This window comes from Lepidochelys kempii, chromosome 10 (assembly GCF_965140285.1).
Source record: "Lepidochelys kempii isolate rLepKem1 chromosome 10, rLepKem1.hap1, whole genome shotgun sequence".
NCBI lineage: Eukaryota > Metazoa > Chordata > Testudines > Cheloniidae > Lepidochelys > Lepidochelys kempii.
The window spans coordinates 3,754,847-3,781,026 of NC_136389.1; the positions used below are offsets into that span (position 1 = coordinate 3,754,847).

At 46.5% G+C, this 26,180-nt stretch overlaps 1 protein-coding gene and 1 long non-coding RNA gene across 6 annotated transcripts in view; both read right to left on the bottom strand.

Moving 5' to 3' along the window:
• Nucleotides 1-26,180, bottom strand: part of RAB26 (RAB26, member RAS oncogene family) — a 219,494-nt gene that overhangs the window by 117,200 nt on the left and 76,114 nt on the right. The gene's annotated exons all lie outside the window — the stretch shown is intronic.
• LOC140917848 (uncharacterized) lies at nt 18,449-22,513 on the bottom strand. Its single transcript, XR_012161025.2, has 2 exons — nt 22,084-22,513; nt 18,449-21,096 (listed from the first exon to the last, which is right to left on the bottom strand). It is a non-coding gene; the product is annotated as an uncharacterized LOC140917848 (long non-coding RNA).

Consider the following 26,180-nt stretch of genomic DNA (forward strand, 5'->3'; position numbering starts at 1 on the left):
GGATGCTGGATTCCATACAGTGCTAAATTATTTTCATTGACTTTAAAATTGAATTCCTACATGAAACGAAATGAAGAAACCTCTTAGGATACCAGGCCGTTCACAGCTATTGCACGGGGAGTAACCTCAGACGTATTAACCTGCTGGAATGGCCACGTGCCATGCATTTTTATACCAGCCCATGCCTCTGTTCCTGTTTAGGGTGGACGCACACAGTTTCCAGGGTCAGTTTCTGCCCTCAGGCACACAGGTGCTTTGATCAATGCTGCAGGCTGAGACGCAGTAGCTGAAATGCGTGCTACGGTACACACAGCACAACAAGCAGGTGAGGATCCCAAATCAGAAACAGGACTTCAGCCTAGTTTGGATGATTAGTCCTGTTTGTACGAGGGTAGCTCCCAGTGATCAACTGGCTAGCTAGGAGCTGTACAAACAGAGTCAGAGAGTCCCTGACCCAAAGAGCTTACAATGTAACTAGACAAGACAGACGTAGATGGGAAAAAAGACAGAACATTCACAGCGTTGGGCAGCAAACGGTATGGTAGCGTGTGACCCAAGAACCCCTCACTGCCAGCTGGCCAGGGGGTTACAGGAATGCCCTGATTCGGGTAGGCACAGACCGGTTCACAAAAGAATGTCACGAGAAGTCACATGAATGTCATGTGAGGTCTCATATGACAGCCAGGGTCATTAATACCATTATGAGATGTATGTATAGATCCTACATAAGGAGTTATGTATACGTCTGCATGGTCAGAGGGGATCCCTGCCGAGCGCGCTCCCTTCCGCGAAGTGGATCCATATCCCGAGAACACCAGAGGTGCTGTAATTAGACTGCAGGGTGTGGGAGCATGCTAGGGAATCGGCTCCTCCTGCTGGACAATCAGTGTCACGGTATGGATAGCAGTCAGTTCAAAAAAACCCTGCACATCCCATTCTCCCAGCAAGTTGTGGGGAAGAGACCACCAACAGAGCAGCAGCGTCACAGCCAGAGAACTGTTCCCCTTCCCCGGCCCACCGCAGCAGCCCCTGTGTGTCCCCACTTCACCCCAAAGATCTATACTTTGGAACCAGCTTCTACTGAAGGAACCCAACAATTCCTTTGGTGCTGAGCGGCTCCAATTCCCATCACAACTGCCAGACAATTTTTAAATGTTGTTCTCCGAGATTTAGTTTTAAGGGTTTTAATTAGCTAATCTAACTCTACAAATCCACAAAATAATCACATTAGCAATAAACCAAACTCAGTGCGATATATAGCCCTGGTACCTGCATATACAGTGCCTAAATACCCCACTAACAGGTGCTTTAGAGTGACAGATACATGTAGATTACTCTTTATATAACCCAATCTGCCTCTAATGAAAGATGTAAGAAGTGACAGCACAGAAGACCCAGAATTCAGGGCTCTGGATCTCTTCACAGTTTTTCACACATTAGCTCATTAATTAAAGCCTTAAAAATTAAATTGGATACATGGATTAACTCAGCTCACAATTAAATTGACAAATCAAAAGCTTCTAAGAAAAACCCATTCAGGAGCCAACAAAAAATCAGATCTGGCTTCACAACAAATCTGAAGACTGCCAGTTAAATCAGAATACCAAGCCTTGTTCGTTAACTCTATTACGGCTCCAGCAACTCTCTTTAATCAAACATATGTTCAGCATTATGTTCCAGGTAACTCTGTGGCCTGAGCCTTGTGTATGGCCATTGTCCAAGCTATTTCCAATTAAATTCCACCAAATGCAAAAAAAAAAAAACGAAACAAGTTATGTTCATGCAATAAGTTGGTTGAGGTTTTTCATGAGCCAGGGTCAGGAAGTTCTGGCGCCCTTGCACATATGAAGTATTTTATGGTCCTGTATATGTTCTTACCTTTAATGCCTTAATAGACGTGGGAGCTCAACACTGAATTTTCGGATTTCGGAAAAGCCGACATGGGGGAAATAGACCCACAGCTCATGGACGTGGCAAACTCCTCTTTTCTGTGTGCGAGCGGATGATGGCCTGCTCTGGTGGTGGGGCCCACAGAGAGACCACAGCACCAGCTAGGACGGCTCGCTAACCGTGTCCTCCTGTAACTACAATGGGAGAAAGCTGTGTGGAGGAGCTCCCCGTGCACGTGCTATTTACCCAGCAACTGTCTGCAGAGGCAGCTTCTTCACAGACTGTGGGTTGCATCCAAAGTTTGCAGCACCAGGGTGCTGTGCGCCCCCAGACCCTGAAATGCTGTCATCTGCTGGGCATCTTCTGCCCCTTCTCCTACCACTTGAGGATGGCATCAGAAGAGAGACTTCACAGGAGACGTGGCTGCCTGAGGTACAAGGACGCTCATGAGCTATGAGCAAGATCCTCAATCATCTCCATGATTTCCTGGCTCATAAGAACAGGGTGAACAGAAGGAAAACACACCAAATAGAAACCCAGAGTTTATCCGGGGATGATTGATTGCACTGTCAGAGTAGAGCCAGGACAACAGGGGAAGAAGGAAGTTAGCACAACCACTGTACATCTGCTATTGCCATTAGCATGGCAGCGCCTTGTCCACGAGAACTGGGGTAGTCAGCCGAAAAGTTGGAGGCGGGGGGAGTCGTCGTGGCTGTTGCTGCTGCATCTATTTCGGAAGAAGCAGGGAAAATGCCAGCTTTCATGACTCTGCTTTTAAGCCCTCGAGTATCCTGAATGTAAGGGGACTGTTGCCCTTCAGTGGGGGTGTTTTGGTTGGCTAGCTCCCAGTACTAAAAGGGGAAGGGTCGATGGGAAATCAGGACCCTGAGACTGACAGCCCCCAGGAACAATGGGGAGAGGCCAATGCTCCAGGTCAGACTGGATGACAGGGCAGGCAGACTAATCAGGGAGTCAGGAGGCCAGGGGGGTCCCCATCCTCCGTGTGAGCTGGAATTGCCTGGGTCAGACAGAGTGGGGCTGAACTAAGGAAAAAGCAAAGGCCCAAGCTGAGCCGGGGAGCAGAGCTGGGCCAGATCCAGAGGGGCCAGAAAAGCAGGTCAGAGCTGGGAGCAGGCAGAGACACAGCTCAGGGAGAGCAGATCCTGTGCTGGGAGCAGAGCTGTAGCCCCGGAGCCAGGTGTGGTGAGCAGCTGGGGCCAGCCAAGGGGGGACCTTGGGCAAAGGGGCCAGCGCAGAAAGACACCCCCAGCCAAGGATCCTTGCAGGCCAGACTGGGAGGGGGATCTTAACCCGATGGGGACTGACACTGGGAAGAAGGGTCCCTCCACCCAAACCCCGGAGGGGCGTGGCCACCACCATTGCAAGTGTCCAACCCACGGCATCCCTGCAGCACGGCCAGGGCCTGAGAAGGGGCTTGGGACCTACAAGGAGCAGACTGTGAACTGCCCTGATGTTCCAGAGACACTGTTTGTGATGTTCCCTGCCACAGAGCGGGGGGACGTGTTTTCCTTTAACCTTTCCATTTTTCCTTATTCTTTTTAAAATTAATTGTTGATTAAATACCTTGCATTTGCTTCAAATTGTATGTAATGGTCAGGCGGTCAGAGAAGTGCCCACTGCAGAGAGAGTACCCCAGAGTGGGGACACCCTAGCCCCTGTCCTAGGTGACCACAGCAGGGTTGAGGGTCAAGCCCCCCAGGAATCCTGGGCCCAGCCTTGTTGGGGTTATGAGGACTCTGCCAGACAGAAGAGCAGAAGGGGAGTCCTCAAGGGCAGGGAGGCCTCTGGGTAAAGAAAGTGGAAGCAAGGACTCCGCCTTTCGCTAGCCCACTTCACCAGGGTAGTGCAGAAGCCAGGAAAGTTCCCCACAAGAGCGGGACCATTCCCCCGCTTACATACATCTGTGTTGGCAGCTTATTAATGAATGAAAATGGGGGTGCATTTTGCAAGACCCCGGAAGGACAAAACACGAAAAGATGCATGAACGGCGTAAGTGAGAGAGCCGAAGGAGGGTCCTTGCCCCAAAGAGCTGCTGAGTTAATGACTGGTAACAATAGTGCCCTCTGCCAGAGGGCATGGCACAATATTCTATATGTTTGCAAACCTCATTACTACCGCAACTTTATGTGTGCACTAGATTTGGGGATTTTTGCGGGACGGGGCTGTTCTGTTTTACAGGCAAAACTACACAGAAGTATTGTCCAAGTGCAATGCAGAAAGTGAAATTATTATCATTGTTGTTTGTTATTTGTATTGCGGCGTCACCTAGGAGCCCCAGTCATGGACCAAGACTCCAGCGTGCTAGGCGCTGTTCACAGAACAGACAATCCTTGCCCCAAAGAGCGTGCACCCTAAGTACCCTCCTTTAATATTAATGTCCTTCAGGAGGAGTGTCGCATGCACACCCAAGAGAACTTGGGCAAAGGGGCAGCGTTCCAAAGGGTGAATCATCTCTCACCAGTGAGCAGAACCCAGGACTGTCAATGGAGAGTCCACATGCTCAGTTAACAGTTAAGATTAATTTTGCTTTAATGTTCTAGCTCAAAGCACACGACAGCACCAGGCTGCTTGGGTGACTTAGCATGTGCTGAAACTAATTAATTTATATTGAGACAATTTATTTAACCTGAAATAAATTAAAGCAATCAGTGATCCAGGAGGAGTAAGATCTAATAGCCATTTTTAAGCAGTTGGATTGAGTTCCTTCTCCTGGTTCTCCATTGAAGCACACTGAAGTTGTAGGCATAGCAGGTATTACTGACTCTAGATGAAAAGCCAGGAGACTCTTTGTAATTTACAGATGCCTTCCCCCGTCTGCTGTCACTGATCTGGCACACTCAGGAAGGGGCTGCTGCAGTTTATGTGCAAACCGAGAACATGACTGCTCCTGCTATCCCGTAGCACTAGTGGAGCAGATTCACGGGAGACACCCAAGCACGTTCACAACCCTGGAAAATACACGGCTAATACTTCTAGAATACAAGAAAAAGTCTTCCAATACCAACCCAGATGGAAAACAACAGCATGTCGAGCATCGGCCTCATTCGCTTTCCCGAGAGCACATAGCCGCTAGTGAGAGTAACCAACCCCCAGGCAGAGGGGGCGCAGCTCACGATGAAGTGAGCTGTAGCTCACGAAAGCTTATGCTCAAATAAATTGGTTAATCTCTAAGGTGCCACAAGTCCTCCTTTTCTTTTTGCGGATACAGACTAACACGACTGCTACTCTGAAACCTGCCTAACACCTTTTGTTTCAAAGCTATTCACAGTATTCCAAATACTATTTACAATATTTTATGCTATTTATAATATCTTCTGTGTGCATTAAATGCATGTTTGGCTAGGAAACAGTAAGGTGCTCTCTCTCTGAAGTTGACTGGAACTGTTAGCACCTGTTTATCAGGGTTTTATATACAATAGCCCTGACATTTAACTTTCTGGAGTAACGCTTTCAGAAAAGCCCTCATCGAGGTGTAGGAAGAACAGGAGTGAAAGGGAGTTACCCGAAATATTGCCCAAGCCCGGTCCCCCCGCTACCTCAGGGCACAGCATGTCCTCGGAGCATTCCTCCTTAAAATAAAAGCAATTCAATAGCCAGCCACGTTATTCTCAACAGTGTGGAGAAAAATCAAGTCAAGGGAGTGTTCTCTTTTCTAAACTGTCCAGTCCCAGTCTTCTTAATTTCTCCTCATAGGGAAGTGGTTCCATGCCCCTCACCATCTTTATTGCCCTTCTCTGTACCTTTTCCACTTCTAATATATCTTCCCTGAGATGTGGGAACCAGAACGGCATGCAGCTTTCCACGTGTGGGTGTACCATGGTGGCTTTATGATATTTTCTGTCTTAGTATCCATCCATTTCCTCATGGTTCCTAACATTGTTAGCCTCTCTCTTTTTTTTTTTTGGCCTGCAGCTTCACATTGAGCAGGTGTTTTCAGAGAACTAGATATCATGATTCCAAGATCTCTCTCTTGAGTGGTAACAGCTAATTTAGACCCCATCATTTTATATGCATAGCTGGGATTATGTTTTCCAATGTGCATTATTTTGCATTTATTAACACTGAATTTCATCTGCCATTCTCTTGTCCAGTCACCCACATTTGTGAGATCCCTTTTGTAACTCTTCACAGTCTGCTTTGGACTTAACTATACTTGAGTAATTTTGTACTGTCTGCAAACTTTGCCACCTCACTGTTTACCCCTTTTTCCAGATCATTTATGAATATGCTGAACAGCCCTGGTCCCACTACAGATCCTTGGGGGACCCTGTTATTTGCCTCTCTCCCCACCATGAAAACTGACCATTTATTCTTACCCTTCGTTTCCTATCTTTTAAACCAGCTACTGATCCATGAGACAACCTTCCCTCTTATCCCATGACTGCTTACTTTGCTTAAGAACCATTGGTGTGGGACCTTGTCAAAGGCTTTCTGAAAGTTCAAGCGTACTGTATCCACTGGATCACTCTTGTCTGCCTGTTTGTTGACACCTCCAAAGAATTCTAATAGATTGATGAGGCTCTTCTGCTTCTGATGTACTTTAATAAAGTTGGGTTTGGGGGGAGGGGAGGGTCTTTTTTGTGTGTGCTGTTTTTGTCTCTTAACATTCTTGTAGTTGCTCTTCACATTCTTTTTTGGCCTGCCTAACTGTACTTTTACACTTGATTTGCCAGAGTTTATGCTCCTCTCTATTTTCCACGGTAGGATCGGACTTCCAATTTTTAAAGATGCCTCCTTGCCTCTAACCACCTTTTACTGTGCTGTTTAGCTAGGGTGGGGTTGGGTTTTTTTTGTCCTCTGACTTTTTGTTTTTTTCTTCATTTGGGGTATACATTTAATCTGAACATCTCTTGTAGTGCTTTAAAAAAGTTTCCATGCAGTTTGCAGACATATCGCTCGTGTGACTGTTCTTTTTAATTTCCATTTAACTGGACTCCTCATTATTGTATAGTTCCCCTTTTCAAAGTTAAATGCTACTGTTGGGGGTTTCTTTGGTATTTCCCCCCCACAAGGATGTTAAGTTTAATTACATTATGGTCGCTATTACCAAGTGGTTGAGCTATATTCAGCTCTTGGACCAGACCCAGTGTATCACTTAGGACTAAATCAATAAGCCTTCTCTGCACAATGACCACCACTCTATCTTTGCAAAGTGTATTCTACTACCCACCTTGCTATTCTAGCTTCTGTATCTGGCATCTGGACTTTCCCCCCCAGTAACTTGGTCCTGGGTTGAATAATCCTGAAATAGTCTCCCTCTTCAGAGGTCCATCTTTGAGCTGCCGTTTGACATGTAACATCCCCTCCAGGTTTCTAACCAGCATTTGGGAACAACCACTTGAAGAGCCCGCCCTGTGGAGAATCCAACCTGGTGACCCAAGTGCATGCTGGGACAGAGTTTTGGGAGTTCAGAAAGCACAGTGTGGATACCCATGCAGAGCAGACAGCCAGTAAAGCTTGCAGTGTAATTATATACTTCATTATGGAGTCTCCATGCTACCAGTAACCTGCAGAACAAGCAAAAAGACATTCAGTATCTTCCTACCTGTGCTCCCCATCCTGATGAAGTCCTACACCAAATCAAGTCAATGGCAAAATTCCTATTGACTTCAATTCGATCCACCAACTCCTAAGGCAGAGAAAACCATAGGGAGGAAAGAGTGGAAGGTGAGGAGTTTGCTAGTCTGGACTCTTGCAACGGCTATGTCCTTTCACCCTGATTGGAGCTGTATAATAAGCAGAATCACTAACCCCAATGCCACTTTAATACTTGTTACAAGGAAGAAATAAGTCCCACATGAGCTTTTTCCCAATCTTGCATGTTGAGCTGAGGTTTCAAAGGGACTCGGGTAAGTCTGGCCTGCCTTAGAGAGCACAAAAATATTAGCCAAGAACTACCTCAGATGAAAGAAACATTAAATAAATAACAACAACCCCAACCCCCCCCCCAAACGGTCAATGTACCCCAATCTGACAAATGGATCCCTAGGAAATACAAGGGGGCCTTTCACTGCGAAATCATTCCTGGACATTGGATCGTATGCAGTAGGCCCCTCCAGGGTCATCTTAAAGAGTTGTACAAGTTTATCAAGCAGGAAGTGAGCAGGGTTTGCAATGTGCGGTGCTCCTCTCAAGGGGAGATTGCTGGTCTGCAGAATTATTACAGGAATGTCTGGTCAGGAAGGCAAAATAAAGACAGAAGAATGTGCCAGTTTCTTTCCTGACACAGGTGTACAGTTTGCGCAGTGCTCTCTTTAATTAATGACCCCAAATCCATTTATGCTGAAAGCCCAGGGGTATTGCAAACCTCATTTAGAAAAGTGTCCCACACGCAGTATTGATTCTTAGTGTAATACCTGCCTTTCAGTTATCTAGCACAAACTGTTCCATCACATAGAAAACACTCATTCTCTTTTGGAAGGAAAAGGCCACACTAAGCCAGGCGGGCTGCCAAATCCTCTCTGACTGGCAGGGCACCAAGCTTGCTTTGTAGCCCAGATGATGTCATATAGAATGTGTAAATTTGGGGATTGACTCATGTGAGCTGGAGCTCTACACTGGGAACAAATGAGACGCACAAGGCCAGATCATTACCTGGAGGAATGGAGCATCTCACTTCAGTTGAGATGCACCAGTTACCAGCCGTGAGGATCTGGCCTGTAAAACTCCATTTGCGCATCTGTCCCAGCATTTGGCCTTTCTACTCGAGACTGCCAACTGCGCGGGGGTTTAGTCACAAGATGATCATCTGTTTCAGCCGAACGCGTGCACCAACTTGTTTCACAGACGCCACCGAATGATGGGGAGATGCGAAGACAGCTCAAGGAGCCTCAAAGACCTCCTGTGTTAAAACTAGTAACCGTGCTGGTGGAGAGGGGGTAAGTGGCTGGGTACCCCACTTCCAGTTCTTTGAGTCCATTCAGTTCCTTTCGCGTGCCCCCCCGCGTTAGGGAAAGAAGACTTACTGCGCAGTAGGTGCCGATTCACAATCTGGCTGGGGATTGGCGGATCTGAACATGCTAGACTTGCCATCTGCAATTAGTAAATACTAGGTGTAAAAAGGGACTGAAATATGCAAGACACACAGGGAGGGGCAGAGAGAGAGAGGGGAACACAGCAAGGTAGAAAATGGCCAAAATGTCAGACATTAAATATGTATCATTAAAACAGGAAACTGACAGGGTTTTTTAGTCTAATCCTCCAATGCTGAATTATTTACAGCATCTATGTGGAAACCTGGCACGCTGCTACAGCGCGGAGTGTGTGACAACAACTCAACATGAACATATGGTCGCCTTCGAGGTTCTCCCCTGCTTGCAGTTGGCCTGTCTGCGCAGAGCGGCCAGTGATCTGTGCCCAGAATCATAGACTTTAAGGTCAGAAGGGACCATTATGATCATCTAGTCTGACCTCCTGCACAATGCAGGCCACAGAATCTCACCCACCCACTCCTGAAACAAACCTCTCACCTATGTCTGAGCTATTGAAGTCCTCAAATCGTGGTTAAAGACTTCGAGGTGCAGAGAATCCTCCAGCAAGTGACCCGTGCCCCACACTGCAGAGGGAGGCGAAAAACCCCCAGGGCCTCTGCCAATCTGCCCTGGAGGAAAATTCGTGAAGGGGATTCGTGGGCCACCGACAGCAACAGGAAAGGGTCAGGGCTGCAGGACACGAGAGGTGTTCTGCAACAGCTACAACGGAGTCACATGCTTCCCATCGGTTTGGACACCCTGCCCAGAATCACCTGGGTCTCCGGTTACAGGTTTGCAACAGCAGCAGTTAGCGAAGAATAAAACTAGACATCTCCATGTGTGATTTGGTCCTGGTCCTCTCTACTGAGCTGCAGCAATAAACCCCCTTAACTGAGCTGTTCTGCTGAGAGCAGAATTTGATTGTATAGTTTGTCGGCTAGCCATAGGAACTAGCCAGTTTCTAAGGCTAGACTGAACCCCTAGACAGGCAATCCAAATGATGCCCTGTGCATTCCACAGAATACATACATCAGGGAACCTTTTCCACCCCGTAAGCAGCTGTTAAAACATACATAAAACGTATAAAGGCCCCTAGTTTGCAATTCATCAAGCTGAATACCTCAATCAATTAGCCTGGGATTTCAAGCACTTTTTAATAAGCTAACAGCTTCCCCGGTAATACCACAGATATCAGAGGCTCCCAAATCCACCCTGGAAGGTTTCTGTTTGTTTTCCCTCGAGCCGCTGTGTATACGGAGCCTTGACTAATGCACCAGTGACAAGAGAGGCAAGCGTTCTGCAGGGCTAGCTTTTGGATCCACTGTCTCCCTACCACTGTGCGCCGCGACCGTGCTATCGATCCATCGCCCCTTTGTGCACGTTCAAAATTCCTCCTACTCCGCTGCCCCCCCAACGGCGCTGAGATTGCAAAGTCCTGTCATTTGTAAAGTCACTGTGGCGGAAGCACCCACTTGCTGCTTATTCGGTCCTGCTGAATAGGACGATCAATGCCCTGTGCTCTTAGCGACAGCGTGTCTGACTGCATCTCGGAAAGGTGGCCTCTTCCCTCAGCCACCATAAGCAGCGCTTGGTGCTGCAGTGAGCGGGAAAGAGGGTTACCCAGAGGCCTTGGCGATTGAGATGGTTTTAACCAGAGTAAAACTCTCTGAATGACCCATTTGTGGGCTCAGTGGTGACGTTTCCTGTTGGTTCTGGGACACCTGCTTGCCCTTGGGGAAGGCATTTGGCCGACTCCCTGATCAGAAGCATACTGAGCCGTGAGTTTCCATAGCCAAAATTCTCCTCCTCTTCGGGGCTGCTCCTGGAGAAAAGAAACTTTTAAACATGCCATGAGCCAGAGAGCATAACAGCACCATCAGGCACTCAGCAATCCCCTCCCAAGATCACCCATGTAACCTAGTTTGGCACAAGCCACCAGAAAGGAGGAAGGTGTCCTTAAGCAGAACAATGAGACGGGTGCAGCAGGGAAGCATCAAACCCCCTAATACAACATTGCGGCCTGATTTTCACCCTGCCACCCTCCTCTGTGCCTTCCCCCGGGTACAGGAGCGATTAATAATCGAGCTGCAAGGAGCCAAAAAGCATCACCTCACCAGGAGCAGAAAGCTGGCCTGAGAGAGAGCAGGACCCAAGCTAGCATCCCACAGGGTAACGGGCTAAAGACTTGCTTCTTTCAGTCACTTGCACCGCACCCAGTATGAAGTCTTGATCAGAAGCCTGACCCAGGAACTGAGGAAGTACATTTGGCCTTAAAGCAAAGAGCAGTCCCCATGGTTGTTCGAGAGACTCTCTGGGTCGGCAGGAGTGGATTTAGAACATACGAATTCATGCTAAGAAGAATGGAACAGACGAGCAGGAAGCAGGGACTCTATAAGGAAACTGTATGGTTTGAATCAAAATTCATTCAGCACAATAATTCATACATGAGAATGAGCATTTAATGTAGGATGTGAGCCAGAAGAATGGACAGAGACTTGAGTTCAGACTGTATAAAACAGTGCTATAGCAAATGGAGAATGTGCAGCAAGAAGTAGTGTGGGGGCCAACTGCTGGAATTATTAATAATATTAGAAATTATTAATATGGGAAACCACCAGACACCAATTTAACCATCAATTCCTTTATTAAATCTAAAAGCCAAATGGTAGGTGTACAATTGCCCTAAACATGCCTAAAAAGCCTAAATAATAAGCAATTTACTACATCCAAACTCTAAAGAAACATTTATAAGCATTGGATGAAAATACTTACAAACAGGCTAAACCCAGTGGTGCTTAGACCCCTGTTGGTCAGCTCCCACCTGCTCAGGCCGGTATGAGCAATGAAACCTTTAAGAGTTTACTTTTTATGCCCTTTAACAAACAGGTGATGTCATTGCCTATTACCGACTTCAGCTAAAAACTAACACTCAGACAGTTCGCCCTTTTTTCCTGTCTCAATCCAGACAAGATTTACAACCTCCCTTCTCCCCAAGGCTTTTCCTCCCTGTCTCTTCCCCTCCTTCTGGCTGACCAACGGTTTTTCCTTTGCACCTGGGTTTACATAGGAGAAAATACTGGCATATGGGGTGGCAAGCGCCATATTGATTCATTTTAAGACAGATTCTTTGTCTTGTTTAAAACCATCTGCAGTCACCCCTTTCGGTCACGGGCCTTTTCAGAAACTTCCCCTTATTTCATTGGTTATTCTGTGAACCAGACATCCTCCCTACTCCATTCCTTCTGGCCCTACAGCTCAACGTTCAAGGCCTTCCTTCTGCTAGCTAGCCAGGGCCTCTCTCTACAAAACATATATTTCCTTAACCAAACCCTAATTCTTTAATTTCATATTTATCCTACAGCAACAGTCTTATGGAATATAAAAAAAACAGGAATTCAGTTACAAAGAGAGACTGAGCAACCTCCCTTCCAGAAGGGCATCAGGTCTAGTCCACCTTCCAGGACATCTGATGTTTCAAGAACATTCCCCAAGCACCGGAGATGGGACCACCTACATATGCACACACGTTCTCCCTAGAGGAAACCGTGCACTCCCCAGACGGGCAGATCGTGACTTTTGTTTGGCTGACTGAGGGCGTATTGGCATTTACTCATTCTCCTTGGCTATATTATTTTGAAAAACTCACAAAACCAAGATGCTAAGAGTCTTTTTAAAAGCATGGCGGCCATTCAAACAGAGATTGTGCAACTGTAAATAATGATAAACATTGCGAATTTGTATGCCTGTCTGTTCTTCACTGGCGGGACTGGTTTGTTTTTATCTCCTCTGTAAATTTCCCTAGCTTTTTTTCCCCTATCAAAAATGGCATGTATTGGCACTGATACTCCACCTCTCTGGGGATAAGACTTTTAGCAGAAATCTTGCCGAGCCTTTGGGGGAAATAAAACGGCAGTTACTTGGGTTTGCAGTCATGACTTAATTTTTAAACCACAAGACTGTTAAACGATACAAGTGCTGCATGCAAACTCTTGGGCTTATGTGAAAAATACCAAGCTCCTTGATAAAGGCTTTAGGGAGCTCATATATGGCCTCCTTGCAGACATCTGGATTTTCTTCAAGGAATCCAAGCAGGTGGCAAATCATAACAACAGACACGGGGTAGGGAAGGGCAGGCTCAATGCGGCAACCACATAAAAACATTTATATCTTCACTGCAAAGTTAACATGGATGCTACCCCAATGCCTGTCCTGCCACCGACTCAGAAACTTCTGACCGAGGGTGATCGTGCTTTCAGCCCAGGCTAGCTGGCTCGACTGGAGGTACAGGCTACGGCTGGGGTGCAGGGAATCCACCCACTTTGCAGTGAGGACGCAGGCTCTAAACCACTCACGTGCTGACAGTAGAGGAGAGTCCTGCCATTGTATCAAGGGGGGAAGGAATAGGAAAGACAATTTTAAGGGGGAGAGGTATGGAGACAACGGAAGAGCACCTGTCCTTCGTCCATTCCAGTGGCTACACCTGTGATCAATGGGTGGTGTTACTACATTGCCCAATATACAGGAGCCTAGAAAGGCCAAGAATGGCCAGTGCTTGGAATGGATATCTCAAAGCTAGTTCTGTACAACCAGCAGACATTGTCCTCACAACTTGAGGACACTTTTAAAAGTGTGATCGGTCTAATGCCCCCATCTGCTTCGTACATGCTGAGCAACAGCGGGGTAAGTGTGGAATTAAAGGCTGCGTTGGAATGCCCATGCACAGAGTTATGGGTGCACATGCAACCTTGTTTATGGCATTTTTACAAGCTTAAGACATTAAGACGTTGCAAGAGATTTACGTGTCAGATGCGCTAAAGATTCATATGTCGCTTGATGCTTCAACCACCATTCCAGAGGACATGCGTCCATGCTGATGACGGATTCTGCTCAATAACAATCCAAAGTAGCATGGACCAACGCATGTTCATTTTCATCATCTGAGTCATATGCCACTAGCAGAAGGTTGATTTTCTTTTTTGGTGGTTCGGGTTATGTGTTTCCGCATTGGAGTGTTGCTCTTTTAAGATTTCTGAAAGTATTCTCCACACGTCGTCCCCCTCAGATTTTGGAAGGCACTTCAGATTCTTAAACCTTGGGTCGAGTGCTGTAGCTATCTTTAGAAATCTCACCTTGGTGCCTTCTTTGTGTTTTGTCAAATCTGCAGTGAAAGTGTTCTTAAAATGAACAACATGTGCTGGGTCATCATCCAAGACTGCTAGAACATGAAATATATGGCAGAATGCGGGTAAAACAGAGCAGCGGACATACAATTCTCCCCCAAGAAGTTCAGTCACAAATTTAACACATTGTTTTTTTAAATGAGCATCATCAGCATGGAAGCATGTCCTCTGGAATGGTGGCCAGAGCAAGAAAGGGCATATGAATGTTTAGCATAACTGGCATGTAAATACCTTGCAGTGCCGACTACAAAAGTGCCATGCGAATGCCTGTTCTCACTTTCTGGTGACACTGAAAATGAGAAGAGGGCAGCGTTATCTCCTGTAACTGGAAGCAAACTTGTTTGTCTGAGCGATTGGCTGAACAAGAAGTAGGACTGAGTGGACTTCTAGGCTCTGAAGTTTTACATTGTTTTATTTTTGAGTGCAGTTATGTAACAAACAAAAAAAAATCTACATTTGTAAGTTACACTTTCATGACCAAGAGATTGGTGCACTACACTACTTGTATGAGGTGAACTGAAAAATATTATTTCTTTTGTTTATCATTTTTACAATGCAAATATTTGCAATAAAAAATAATGTACACTGATTTCAATTACAACACAGAATACAGTATATAAGAAAATGTAGAAAAACATCCAAAATAATCAATTTCAATTGGTATTCTAGTGTTTAACAGTGCAATTAAAACGGCGATCAATTGCGATTAATTTTGAGTTAATCGTGTGAGTTAATTGTCATTAAATCGACAGCCCAAATACATATATATCTGGTACAATGACAGATTCCCACTGCACACTGGTGATGCTCTCAGCTCACATATAAATAGATCATTTCCCACATTCTTCCAATAAACTTTCTGCAGGGAGAAGTGTAATTTATTTTCCAGCCCAGGTTGATTTATTCTCTCGGCAGGATTGTGCACTTCCACTCCGCAGCTAAAAATAGAGGCTTTGTTTTTTTAAAAACCCACATGCTCCTGTCAGCAACAGACGAACTTCAGAGCAGACTGACCAGTCCCCAGTGCCAAGAGCCTTTCAGAAACAACAGTGTGTAACAACGGCTACTCAACTCGGCAATAGGCCACGCAAACACAGCTCATTACTAAGCCATTTCCTGGGCCAGCTCATTCCTTAGAATTCTCACCCCATTCACCAAAACACACCAGTTCCCTACTTCCCATTGCTCCCTTCGGGGAGCTGCTCCCACACAGACCATTCCAGCGACTGCCCAGTGAAATTACCAAGACAGCGCTCCAGAGCGGGTGGATGATATGCAGCTGTGGCAGAGTTTGATTTTTATTTTTTAAAAGAATTTCAAGTGATATCTATGTTTCTTTTTAAGAATTGTTTTCAGTTTTTATTTAAATTTTCACAGTTGCACAAAATCATGGGGGGAGTCAGGCAATGGGGGTCAGACAATAACTATTTAATAGCAGTAAGTGTTGGGCTTCAAAAAGTGAAAGTTTTATAACCGTTAAAACACAAACTGTCAGTGACATGTGTCAAAATACACAAATAGCCTTAAACCAAACTCGAATAAGTTTGCAAGCAGCATTTTTCTTACTTTGCCTCGCTGTACATTTCAGTGATTACTGATGGAAACACTTTCTTCCCTCTGTGTCTGGTGAAATTGATATTTACAGACATTTACCAATAAAAAGCGAATCCGTCCAAGCCCACTTATATGCAGAGACAGCTTTGTTCTTGGGAGGCTCAGCCTAGCAATAATCCTAACAGACCTCTGAAAACAGGAAAGCGTGGAAGCTCCCAAGGAGCCAACAGAGTTAAAGAGCAACATTTGAAAGTCAGAGCATAGTTGGGAGAACTCGAGAGACTGTAGGGGACAATCCTGCATTGGCTAGTGGATCAACGAGGTCTTCTCCAGCGCGAATGTCTACGGAGTCTATTCATGAAGCCCAAAAGAGAGGTCTGAACCACCACGAGAATCAGGACAATGCACCTTCCACAGACAGTAGATGTGCAAGAGAAAGCAATGCACACTGCCAGGAACTCGCTGGGAGACATTTTACAGAACGGCACACAAGAGATCCCTACCATTGTGCTCTGCAAAGGGAAATGCAGACCCAGGTGTTGGTCCCAGTGCGTGCCTAACTTCACAGGAAATAAAGGATGTGGGCGTAAGACGAGATAGAGCTACACAAGCCTCCCCAAAAGACCTAATACAAACAAACCACACGGGTCACAAACTGACAGCTTTATAGGTACAACTGGACTCTATAAAATGCCTTTGTCACTGCGAGATCTACAGCACCTGCCCCCTTGTCAATATTCTTACTTTCAAAACAGCCATTTTCAAAACCTTCCTACTGGCTTGACAAAGCCCTGGCCGGGATGATTTAGTTGGGGTTGATCCTGCTTTGAGCAGGGGATTGGACTAGATGATCTCCTGAGGTCTCTTCCAACCCTAATCTTCTATGATTCTATGCAGGGAGAAAAGGAGTACAGAACAAATAGGACAGCCTTATAGCACCTGGCAAGCATCAGTGACTGGTGTTTGCAGCACTCAAAATCTAGGGAAAACAAGTAGGTCTGTTAGTCTTTATAAAGAGACATATATGCTACATTAAAGCAACATTAATAACTCCCGGGACCATGAGCCCTGTCCAAGATAAAAGTCAATTCTCTTGTTAGGCTGGATAGATTAAGATATTAGTGAATTATCTTCTTCTATTCCCATCTGTCTGTGTATAAACGGGTTCTCTGGCACCAGATATGGAATCGCTTGTTATTGATGGATTAGAAGGAAGCGGATCTGTTCAGGATCATATTTTTTCTTAAATAAAGTCATACTCAGCTCCTCTGTAAATCCCACTACAGGTCTCGCCCAGCAGCCTGTGCAGCTCTTCAGCTGAGTTTGGTGCAAGAAAGGGTGGGAAAAAAGGAATAATAAACCGTCTCAGAGTCCCAGTGCTTATCGTTGGTGACATATTTCCGTTTCCAGTATGAATTGCTCTGTTTAATGAGTTCATCAGCACCACTGGGAAACGCCAAGGGCAGCTTGGCTGAAACATTGTCGGTCCTGATGAAGGGAATGGGTCATCTAAGCTAATGCAGACATAAGAGCGTTTTTGTAAACCACAGTGCTTTGAAGTTTGCAAGAGCTCCGCCCACCCCCGTCCCAGCCCGGCACTAAGCCCTGGTCTACACTTAAAATGGAGATTGACCTAGCTAGGTCGCTCAGGGGTGTAACAAATTCAAACTCCACAGCTAGAATTAAGTCAACCTAACCCCGGAGTAGACGCAGGTAGGTCGATGGAAGAATTCGTCTGTCAACCTAGCTCAGGGAGGTGGAATACACATAGCCATGGAAAAAATGTCTCTGTCGCTGTAGGGAGTGGCTACATCATGGGCACTCCGTGCCACAGATATGCCCTAGGCAGGAGCTGTGCAATGTTTTCTGGCTAGTTTGTTTAAAGGGCCACCAGCCATATTAATGTGACCACTAGGGCCCCGATCCTGCAAGGAGCCTCGCATGTGCTTGGCTTTAGGCATGTGAGTAGCCGCGCTGGTGGGGAAGTGAAGTGTGTATGTCTTTGCAGCTCTGGGGCTTACGTTTCGGGCTGGGGGGAAATGCAATGGGTTGTGTTATGCAGGAGGTCAGACTAGAATCTATCAACCTGTATTACAGCAGCAAGCTACCGGGGCATCCAGAGGCCCCAGTGGAGAGCATGGCCGCATGGAGCTAGGCGCTAGAAACATACACTGAGTTAAAAAGCAAGAGTTTGCAAAAGTAGCAAATAGCTTATAAAGGAGTGAGGCTATTTCCAGGCTGAGGGGGATTTTTAGTTAGAAGTATTAACACAGGTTGGACTGCCCCCACTCCTAGCCCCCCTCCCCACACTCCCAACTGCGGGGCAGTAACAAATTCAAGGGGGAAGATTCTGCAAAGTTCTCTCTCATTCTTATCCTAACGAACAATGCTCTATAAGGCCCTGATCCTTAAACAGCGACACACGTGCTTAACTTTTCAAAAGTGGGTAACCCCATCGACTTGCTTAACTCTTTGCAGGATCGGGACTTAAAATATAGACATTTGGGGTTTTTTTTAAATCGATCTGTATCTGCTCCCAAAGGGCTCCCCCCCTGCACCTGAAAATCAGCAACAGACACCTCCCCTCACCAGAGATGGAGAACATGACATGGCTCACTGCAGGTTCACTGGCTCAAGCTGTATTATTCACTCATGAAATCTTTTATTTGCTTTACACTAGAGAAGATGTGTTCCTAAAAGAGACAGCCTTGGAAACGGGAGGGAGGGGGGGATGTTTGTGTTGATTGTTGTCAATACAAAGAATAAATAATTCAGAGATCTACATATTTATTTTCCTCATCAAGGACACGTTGTCATGAGAGCCAGAGCAAGGAGCTTTACAGCGTATTTATTCTGATTTGATTTCTCAGTTACCGTACACACAGTGTTTATCAATGCTACATAAAAGAAAACAAAATAGGTCATATATTAATGTGATGTAGTGAATCATTTACTAGCCCTGTAGGGGAAATAAAATCTTGTACCATCTGTATGATTAACATCCCCCCCGCCAAAAAAAATACAATCTTTCAGAATTATTCTTCCACTTTTAATACCTTCACTAGGCAAATGACAGCTGCTTGGATTGGAAATGAAGATGAGACGGAAGTGCTAATGCGGGGAATTGGGGGCTCTGTCTTTCAATTAGAAAGGGGTTTTCGTCTCCTATTAGAACACATAACCTGCTTCACAGTTCATTTGCCTTACGGCATCTATTTACTTTCCTCCTTGGAAGATCTTGTAAACATGCAATTGATACCGGTACCGAACGAGTGACACGTGTTGTTGCTTCATCGGGTACACGGACAATGCGGTTGGTGCTGTACAAGGCACACAGGGGCATCTTCTCTAGTTCACTCCATCAACGCTGACCTCTCGGGCTGGGGAGACTTGGATCTTTCCATAGCAGGATCTGAAAGTGCGTTTAGCAAATACTAAAAGTTCAGCCTCTCAGTCCCCTGTGAGGGAAGATCGACATTATCCCCAGGTCACAGATGGGGAAGACAGAGGCCCAGAGGAGTTAGGTGGTTTACCCAAAATCACACATGAAGACCCAGGAATAGAAACCCCGTCTCCCAGCTCACAGTCCCACCTGCAGGGTGCTCAGATCACAATAGCAGAGCATGCTGGGCCTTGTTCTCTCCATAGGCTACAGATCTCTGATGAAGAAGAAGGTGGCTGCAGCCCAGTCATTAATAGTTGGTGCTTATCTTAAAGCCCCAGCTCCTGAAGTCATGTGATGATGGGAGAATCTCCACTTTCAAGCTTTTAGCCTTCATGGTTGTGGGGAAAAACCTTGAAAAGACCCCTAAAGACTCAAAAGCCCAAGGGTAAGTAACGAACCCAGAATGTATTATGTTACCGAAATCTCCTGGGTTTTAAGCCAATCTCATGATTGGGAAGGCGGGGGGGAGGTGCTGACAATTTTTGAACACCACTGAAGCTGGTGACCCACGTGTCCTGCAGACCACGCTTCAGCAACCCTCAGATAAGGCCAAAGAGTTCAACATCCTCACGAGTGACCCAAAGCACGAATGCAAACAGCAGAAACCCTACTGATTTTTAATCTCTGGTCCTCGCAGCTGCACTGGCCTATGAAAGGCGACATTTGTTTTTAAATATGGGCCTCAATAACATACTAATGCATCTTAACACATGAGGCAAGACCCCATGACTAGTAGGGACTTACGGAATTGTCAGGGCTCTATATCCTTAATAGAGGGCGATTTTAAAAAGTATCCAAATTCCCTACGCGCTTGGTGGAGTTTGACTAGAGCAGAAGTTCGGGTGAAAGCATTTTCTGCCCAGGCAGACAGCGTCTCTTCATTAAGGCACTTCCATTTCCTCCACTCCAACAGCAGCTCTGGACTGCCGCACTGAGTGTTTGACACCTTGACGCTCTCTGAGCGGATAACACTGGCAAAGACGACTGTCACTTGGCTATGCAGTGCCGCTGACCCCCCTTTCCTTCTGTTCTCTGGAGTACAGCAATTGGTATGATTCATTCACCTGGGGCCACAGGGGTTAACTTACAGGGTGTTGCGAGAATGCTCCACCTCTGGATTCGGTTTCCATCCCCCACCTGGCTCTTGATACAATGGAACAAGCTATGACTCCTGCTCCACGAACTTAGACAGCTGAGTGTTTCACTAAGGCCTAGCCGTCCATAGAAACATCTGTCTAAGAAGAAAAGGCACCCTCCCAGGCGAGCCCAGGGACGGCCTTAATAAATACATGGCTTAGTGCTCAGAGCATGAGGCTGGGCAACAGGACTCCTGAGTTCCATCTAGTCGTCTGTTCCTCCTCCAATTATTTGTGACCCAGGGCTGGAGGACGGGGGACACTCCATCTGTCATAACTGACCAGACCAGCTCTACTGATTCCCGTGGAGAGCACCCAAAAGGCTACACAAAGGTTCACTCTCTATCTACCAACCAACCAAAGAGCCATAGGAGGAAGGAAACTACATGCCTAGAAAGCGCGTCTCATGGGCACCAGAAACAAAGGTATAATTATCTATTGCCAGCGGCATTCCTAGTCCATTTGGCATGGTGACGAATCCTAACAAGGCAGGGGACGTGAAGAACTCTCTGAACAGATCATTCAGTTAACCACAGAGGTGTCAAAAGAAAACGTAGAAAAGCTGTTTTTAAGAGCATGGTGCTGAGTGCTTAGATGAGCTAGCAACAACATCTGTACACCAGAAAAAACTGGGATCTGAAACCTGCCTTCCTAGCCTCTCCGACCACACCCCCATTCTCTGATCATTCCTAGGCAACCTCAGAAAGTTTTCATAACACATTTCAAAGATGAAGGAGATCGAATGGGATGTCAGAGAAGCAGACAATCCATAACTACCCATGGCAGGGTGTCACGCCCTTTCCTCTAAAGCACCGGAGTCTGGCTGGCATCAGAGACAGGATACTGGAGTGGATGGACCATTGGTTTCATCTGGGATGGCATTGGCAAGGCCTATGTTCCTATAAAAACAGCACAACACAGTTATAATCCCGTTTTCTTTGTCGTGTGAGGAGGACTGGGGGACCGAAGCAGGGTTTGGCTCATCTATACGATGACAGACGTCCGTGTACCTGAATGTGACACTTGGACTGTTTTCGCATCTGGACTGTTTACAACCCACACATTGTTTTCGGAGTTCATACGAAGTCTTGCTGAGCTCACACCAGAAAGAGCAGGCGATTGGCTGGGTTGGCCAAAAGAAAGGAGCCAGCAAGCAGCAGCCTACTGTGGAAAGCCTTAGGCTCAGTGGATCTGCTCCGCAGAGCTTTGGTTTATTCTACAGCTCCAAAGCTGGTCCATTTCTTGGCTCAGCACTCAAATATGTGAGGAGCTTTCAGGCACTGGAGGCAATTAGCACACATTAGTTTTTCATGGGGCCGTGCGCGGTCCCTGAGAGTCATTTTCCATTTGGCCTGCTGCAGTCAGAAACTGATTAAAAATATTATTCAGCGCTCCGAAGCCAGCCATTTGGGAAGACAAAGTCACACGGCCTGGAAGTGATCTCCATTATAGCAGCGTCACTCCACTGAATTCAATGGAGTCACGCCGCATTGACGCAGATGCCACAGAACATGGAATCCAGCTCTCAAAGCCTACCATCTGAGACCTACCCGGTCACCAGTGTGGGTGTAATCAACCAGACCTGCGATCACAACTGTGGCAAACCAAGCTGCTGCTCCTGCACATGAGTATCTAAATGGGTATCTAAATGGGTGCAATTGTGCCTACAATTTTGGAGGTCAGGCTGACTCCCCAACTAACAATCGGGGTTTGAATAGCTAGAAAATGGTGGTCTCCAGCAATCAGAGCAAATTCTCTGAACATACTGCAGTTTGAAAAGCAACCCTCTTACAGAGCACCTTTCATCCCTAAGAAATCCCAAAGCACTTTAACAAATTACTATATGGCAGAATATGAAGGATTATATAGATATGCTTAACACTCACACAACATGCCTGCACCCGCCACTGAAATGCAGAAGGCTCTGGAGTGGAACACAGCAGCAGTTTATCAGCTCCTTAGTTAAACACAGGAAGCGAAGAGCTCTATGCCAAGTGAATCTACAAGAGGGAGAATTTAGAGAAGCAGAAAATTAAAGATACTGAAACAGTTCCAAGCAGATATTTTCCTGTATTCTGTGTAAGTTCCTGAAGAGAGTTCCATCAAAATGTTTTGAAATATATATAATGTATCATCTCGGTATACCAAATGTATCATTGGGCTCCTGATCCATCTCTAAGGCATCCAGAAATATTTCAGCCAAAGATCGTTAGAGTTTTAGCCAGATCAGTCATGAGAAAATATAAGCCTAACTCCAGTCGAGGGGCCAGTGTGGCGGCTAAGGGAAAGCCACCAACAAGTAAGAGACTGTTGTCCATCTAGAATGAAATGCTTATCTGGAGCATGCTTTCCTATGCCTAAGCTTGTTTGAGCTTTCACCTAATCAGCAAACTACAGACAGTGTTCTGCTGCTGATTACTAAATCCACCACAAAGCACTTTAGACAGTTCACAAGACGCACAGGCGGCACAAAAGAGTCCGTGTTCTCCGTACCATTTACGCTTTAGATCCATCTCCACAACAGAGGAGCAAGCCCCAAATAAAACTCAGACAGATCTCTGGGTAAACCCAGAATATTAGAAAGAGTTCCTGTGTCTTGGGCTTAGCGCGCAAAGCCACGGAGGCTGAAATTCAATACCAGCGCCTGATTATACAGAAAATAAAAGGCCTGAAAATATGAATTCTCATGAATGCTAATGCTGAGCACAGTGCACTATCAAATGTCAAGATATATTTTAATTAAGGTGCTGCCTTTGATCTTTTAGAACTTCCCCCCCTTCCCGGTAAACTGCGTCTCCCATGTGTTTATAGCACAATAGGAGCAAATTCTTTATTAGGTTACAGAATTACTGAAAAGCTCCCTAAAACTAGCTCCCTCTTCCCCCCCGCTTCTGAAATAGCAACTGAAAAAGAAAAAATATGTAATAGAGAAAAAAACGTGTCTCTGCCACACACTGAAGAGCTAGCCGGTGATACCGGGCTACCAAATAGCATAGTCCAGGCCCCACACGGGTTTTTGGAAACAGGGGAAATCTGCTAGAGGACAGCCTGGCATATGTAAAAGACCTGGTGCTATGCACAGTCTTGTTCTCTTGCCTAACTAGTTTTCAGGCATGGAACACATGTCTGCAAATCCGTTCCTCTTCGTGAAATGAGCTTTGCAAATTCTAACAGACTTGCAACTGCGACTTCACAGTGGTTTGGCCATTATGTGGATATTGTGCTGACTGTCTATTTCTGGGAGCCGGCCCTGTTGGAAACAAAATTAAAATGTGGCCCCTTTGCACATGGCCGAGGACAGCTTGCACCCCAAATCGTGACACGTAGCCGTAGCTGACAACATGCGGCGCCACGGGAATGAGCAGACTTGCGAGGAATGATAATTGCATTCCAAATAATTCAGTGATTACTAGCGCTGATTAAAGAAGTTTTAGACCCTCTCATGCATGAAGTGAGCTCAAGACAATGACCAGCTGACACCACAGGATACTTATCCCATAAAAGACACCAGTTCTATGCCTCCAAGCAGGACTGAGTGAGCACAACTGAGTCTGAAGACACAAGTTGGCATGTGACCGCATTCAGTTGTGCAGCATGAGGCTGAAGGAAAAACAAGGAGAGAGAAACCAAGTGATGGAGATAATTTTAAAAAGAGGCCTGCGGGATGTCCAGGGTACTGATGGGACTTGCCTTTCTACTGCTTAGCGAGAGCTGTAACAGTCCTGCTCTAGCTGCTAGGATCTGAGTGAGCCAAGAGGAGCAATGCATCGCACACCCATGCCATCATGTAAAGGAGAAGCAGCCCTACCCTCTGCTTAACTGAGATATAAAAACCCCAAAACAGATACCCAAGTTTCCTTATTCACTTGCTCTAAGATCTAAATCCAGAATCTACAACCACCCTGTTCTGTCAGCAGCAACCAGAGGCAACCCAATGCAACTCAGCAGAAGACTCTGCTCAGAAGAGGACCACGTCAAATGGGAGCAAGAGAACATTTTACAGGACATCACTGGCCAGAGCTGACAGAGTGCAACGAGCCAAGGGTGGAGTTGGACCACCTTTGTGGAAGAGCATGGCAGCTGTTGAATACAACAGGACAGAAAATAAAGAGCCACCCCTAAGCCATGGACACTGAGGGGGGTTAGATACATAGAATTAGCAGCGCACAGGAGTCAACATCCCATCCATGGATTCTTCAATGGCTCCAAATAGTCAAAGGTCCTTACATCTCCCCGGACACGGTACATGCCAAATGAGACAATGCCTGCCCCTCCATATTTCATCACAACAGGCTCTCTCACAAAGGTGCTGCCGGCTGGATTTCCTCGCCTTTGGGAAAGTTCGTTATTATGTACCCCCACCAACCAAATTGAAAACCAAACCACGTATCTACGAGCTGCTGCAGAACCAGGCTGTGTCACGACCCGACGGGTGGCCGGACGAGAGACCGCTCCAGAGCCAGGAGGGACAAGAAGGAGTGTTCTTAAAACCAGAGTGTCCTGTCCCTGCTGGGCTCGCTCCTGACACCCAGCACAGCGGGAGCTCACAACCTATTCTTGTGTGCTTATTTTTGGCACCTCTGAAAACCTCAGAGGCAATTAACAGCTATAATCCTGTCTATCAGGCATCTGAGCACTGACAGTCGGATAGAAAAGCTCCAGCTGCTCATAAATAAAAGGGGGGAGGAGTTTTTTCCGACTTCGTGAGGTAGGGCAGAGGCCCAGCAGACCCTGCTGTTCTGTAGGAGGCAGTGGCAGGGGCTCAGAGCACCTGAGCGCCACAGGGGATCAGTCCTCCTTTGGCAGGCTCATCTCCTCCCCTCACAATATTTAATGAACCAGAGTTTTCATTCACAAGACTTTTTTTTAACCCCTCCCTGCCTCACTGCAGGCTCGAGGGAGGGTCAAAAGTGAGGTCTCCTGGGCTCCCCCTTGGGGAGAGGATGGGCACCTCATTCATCTCGTACATCCATCCCTGATGGGCGGCTGTCCTGCGGACTGGTGCCGGGGTCTGAGGTGTGGCACTCGGGCTGCATCACGGACAGGGGACAAGGGAGTCCAACGTCCACCGCCTGCAGGAGACTGAGCTCCCCGCAGCCACACTCCTGGGAGGGGAAGCAGTCTTTAGACCCCTGAACAAAGGAAGCCTCGGCTCCTATGCACTCACACAGCCAATGCTGTGGCGTAGTCGAACAAAGGAACAAAACCCAGCTCCTCTGCTTCCTCAGAGGGCTCAGGCACTCTCAAGCCATTCCTCAGCGAGCAGCCTAGCACACAGTGTCCCGTGCTCCAGGTCTGCTGTGTTCACAGCAGCACATTAACTGGGCTGGGCTCCTCTTTTTGAGGGGCCCGCCAAGCCCCACAGGTGCAGCAGGTTGTGAGCACAGCAACTCTTTAACCCCCTCTTGACTGGGGGGAGAGATGAATAAGACTGGGACTTTTCAGCTTGGCAAAGAGACAACCAAGGGGGGATATTATAGACGTCTATAAAATCATGACGGGTGTGGAGAAAGTAAAGAAGGAAGTGTATTTACTCCTTCTCAGAACACAAGAACTAGGCGTCACCAAATGAAATTAATAGGCAGCACATTTAAAACAAACAGAAGGAAGTATTTCTTCACACAATGCAGAGTCAACCTGTGGAACTCCTTGCCAGAGGATGCTGTGAAGGCCAAGACTATAACAGGGTTCAAAAAAGAGCTAGATAAGTTCATGGAGGATACGTCCATCAGTGGCTATTAGCAAGGATGGTGTCCCTAACTTCTGTTTGCCAGAAGCTGGGAATGGGCGACAGGGAACGGATCACTTGATGATTCCCTCTTCTGTTCATTCCCTCTGGGGCACCTGGCATTGGCCACTGTCGGAAGACAGGATACTGGGCTAGATGGACCTTTGGTCTGACCCAGTTTGGCTGTTCTTATGTTCCTTTAATTATCCCCCTTATCTTTAATTATCCAATTTTCAGCCGTATCTACAAACTTTT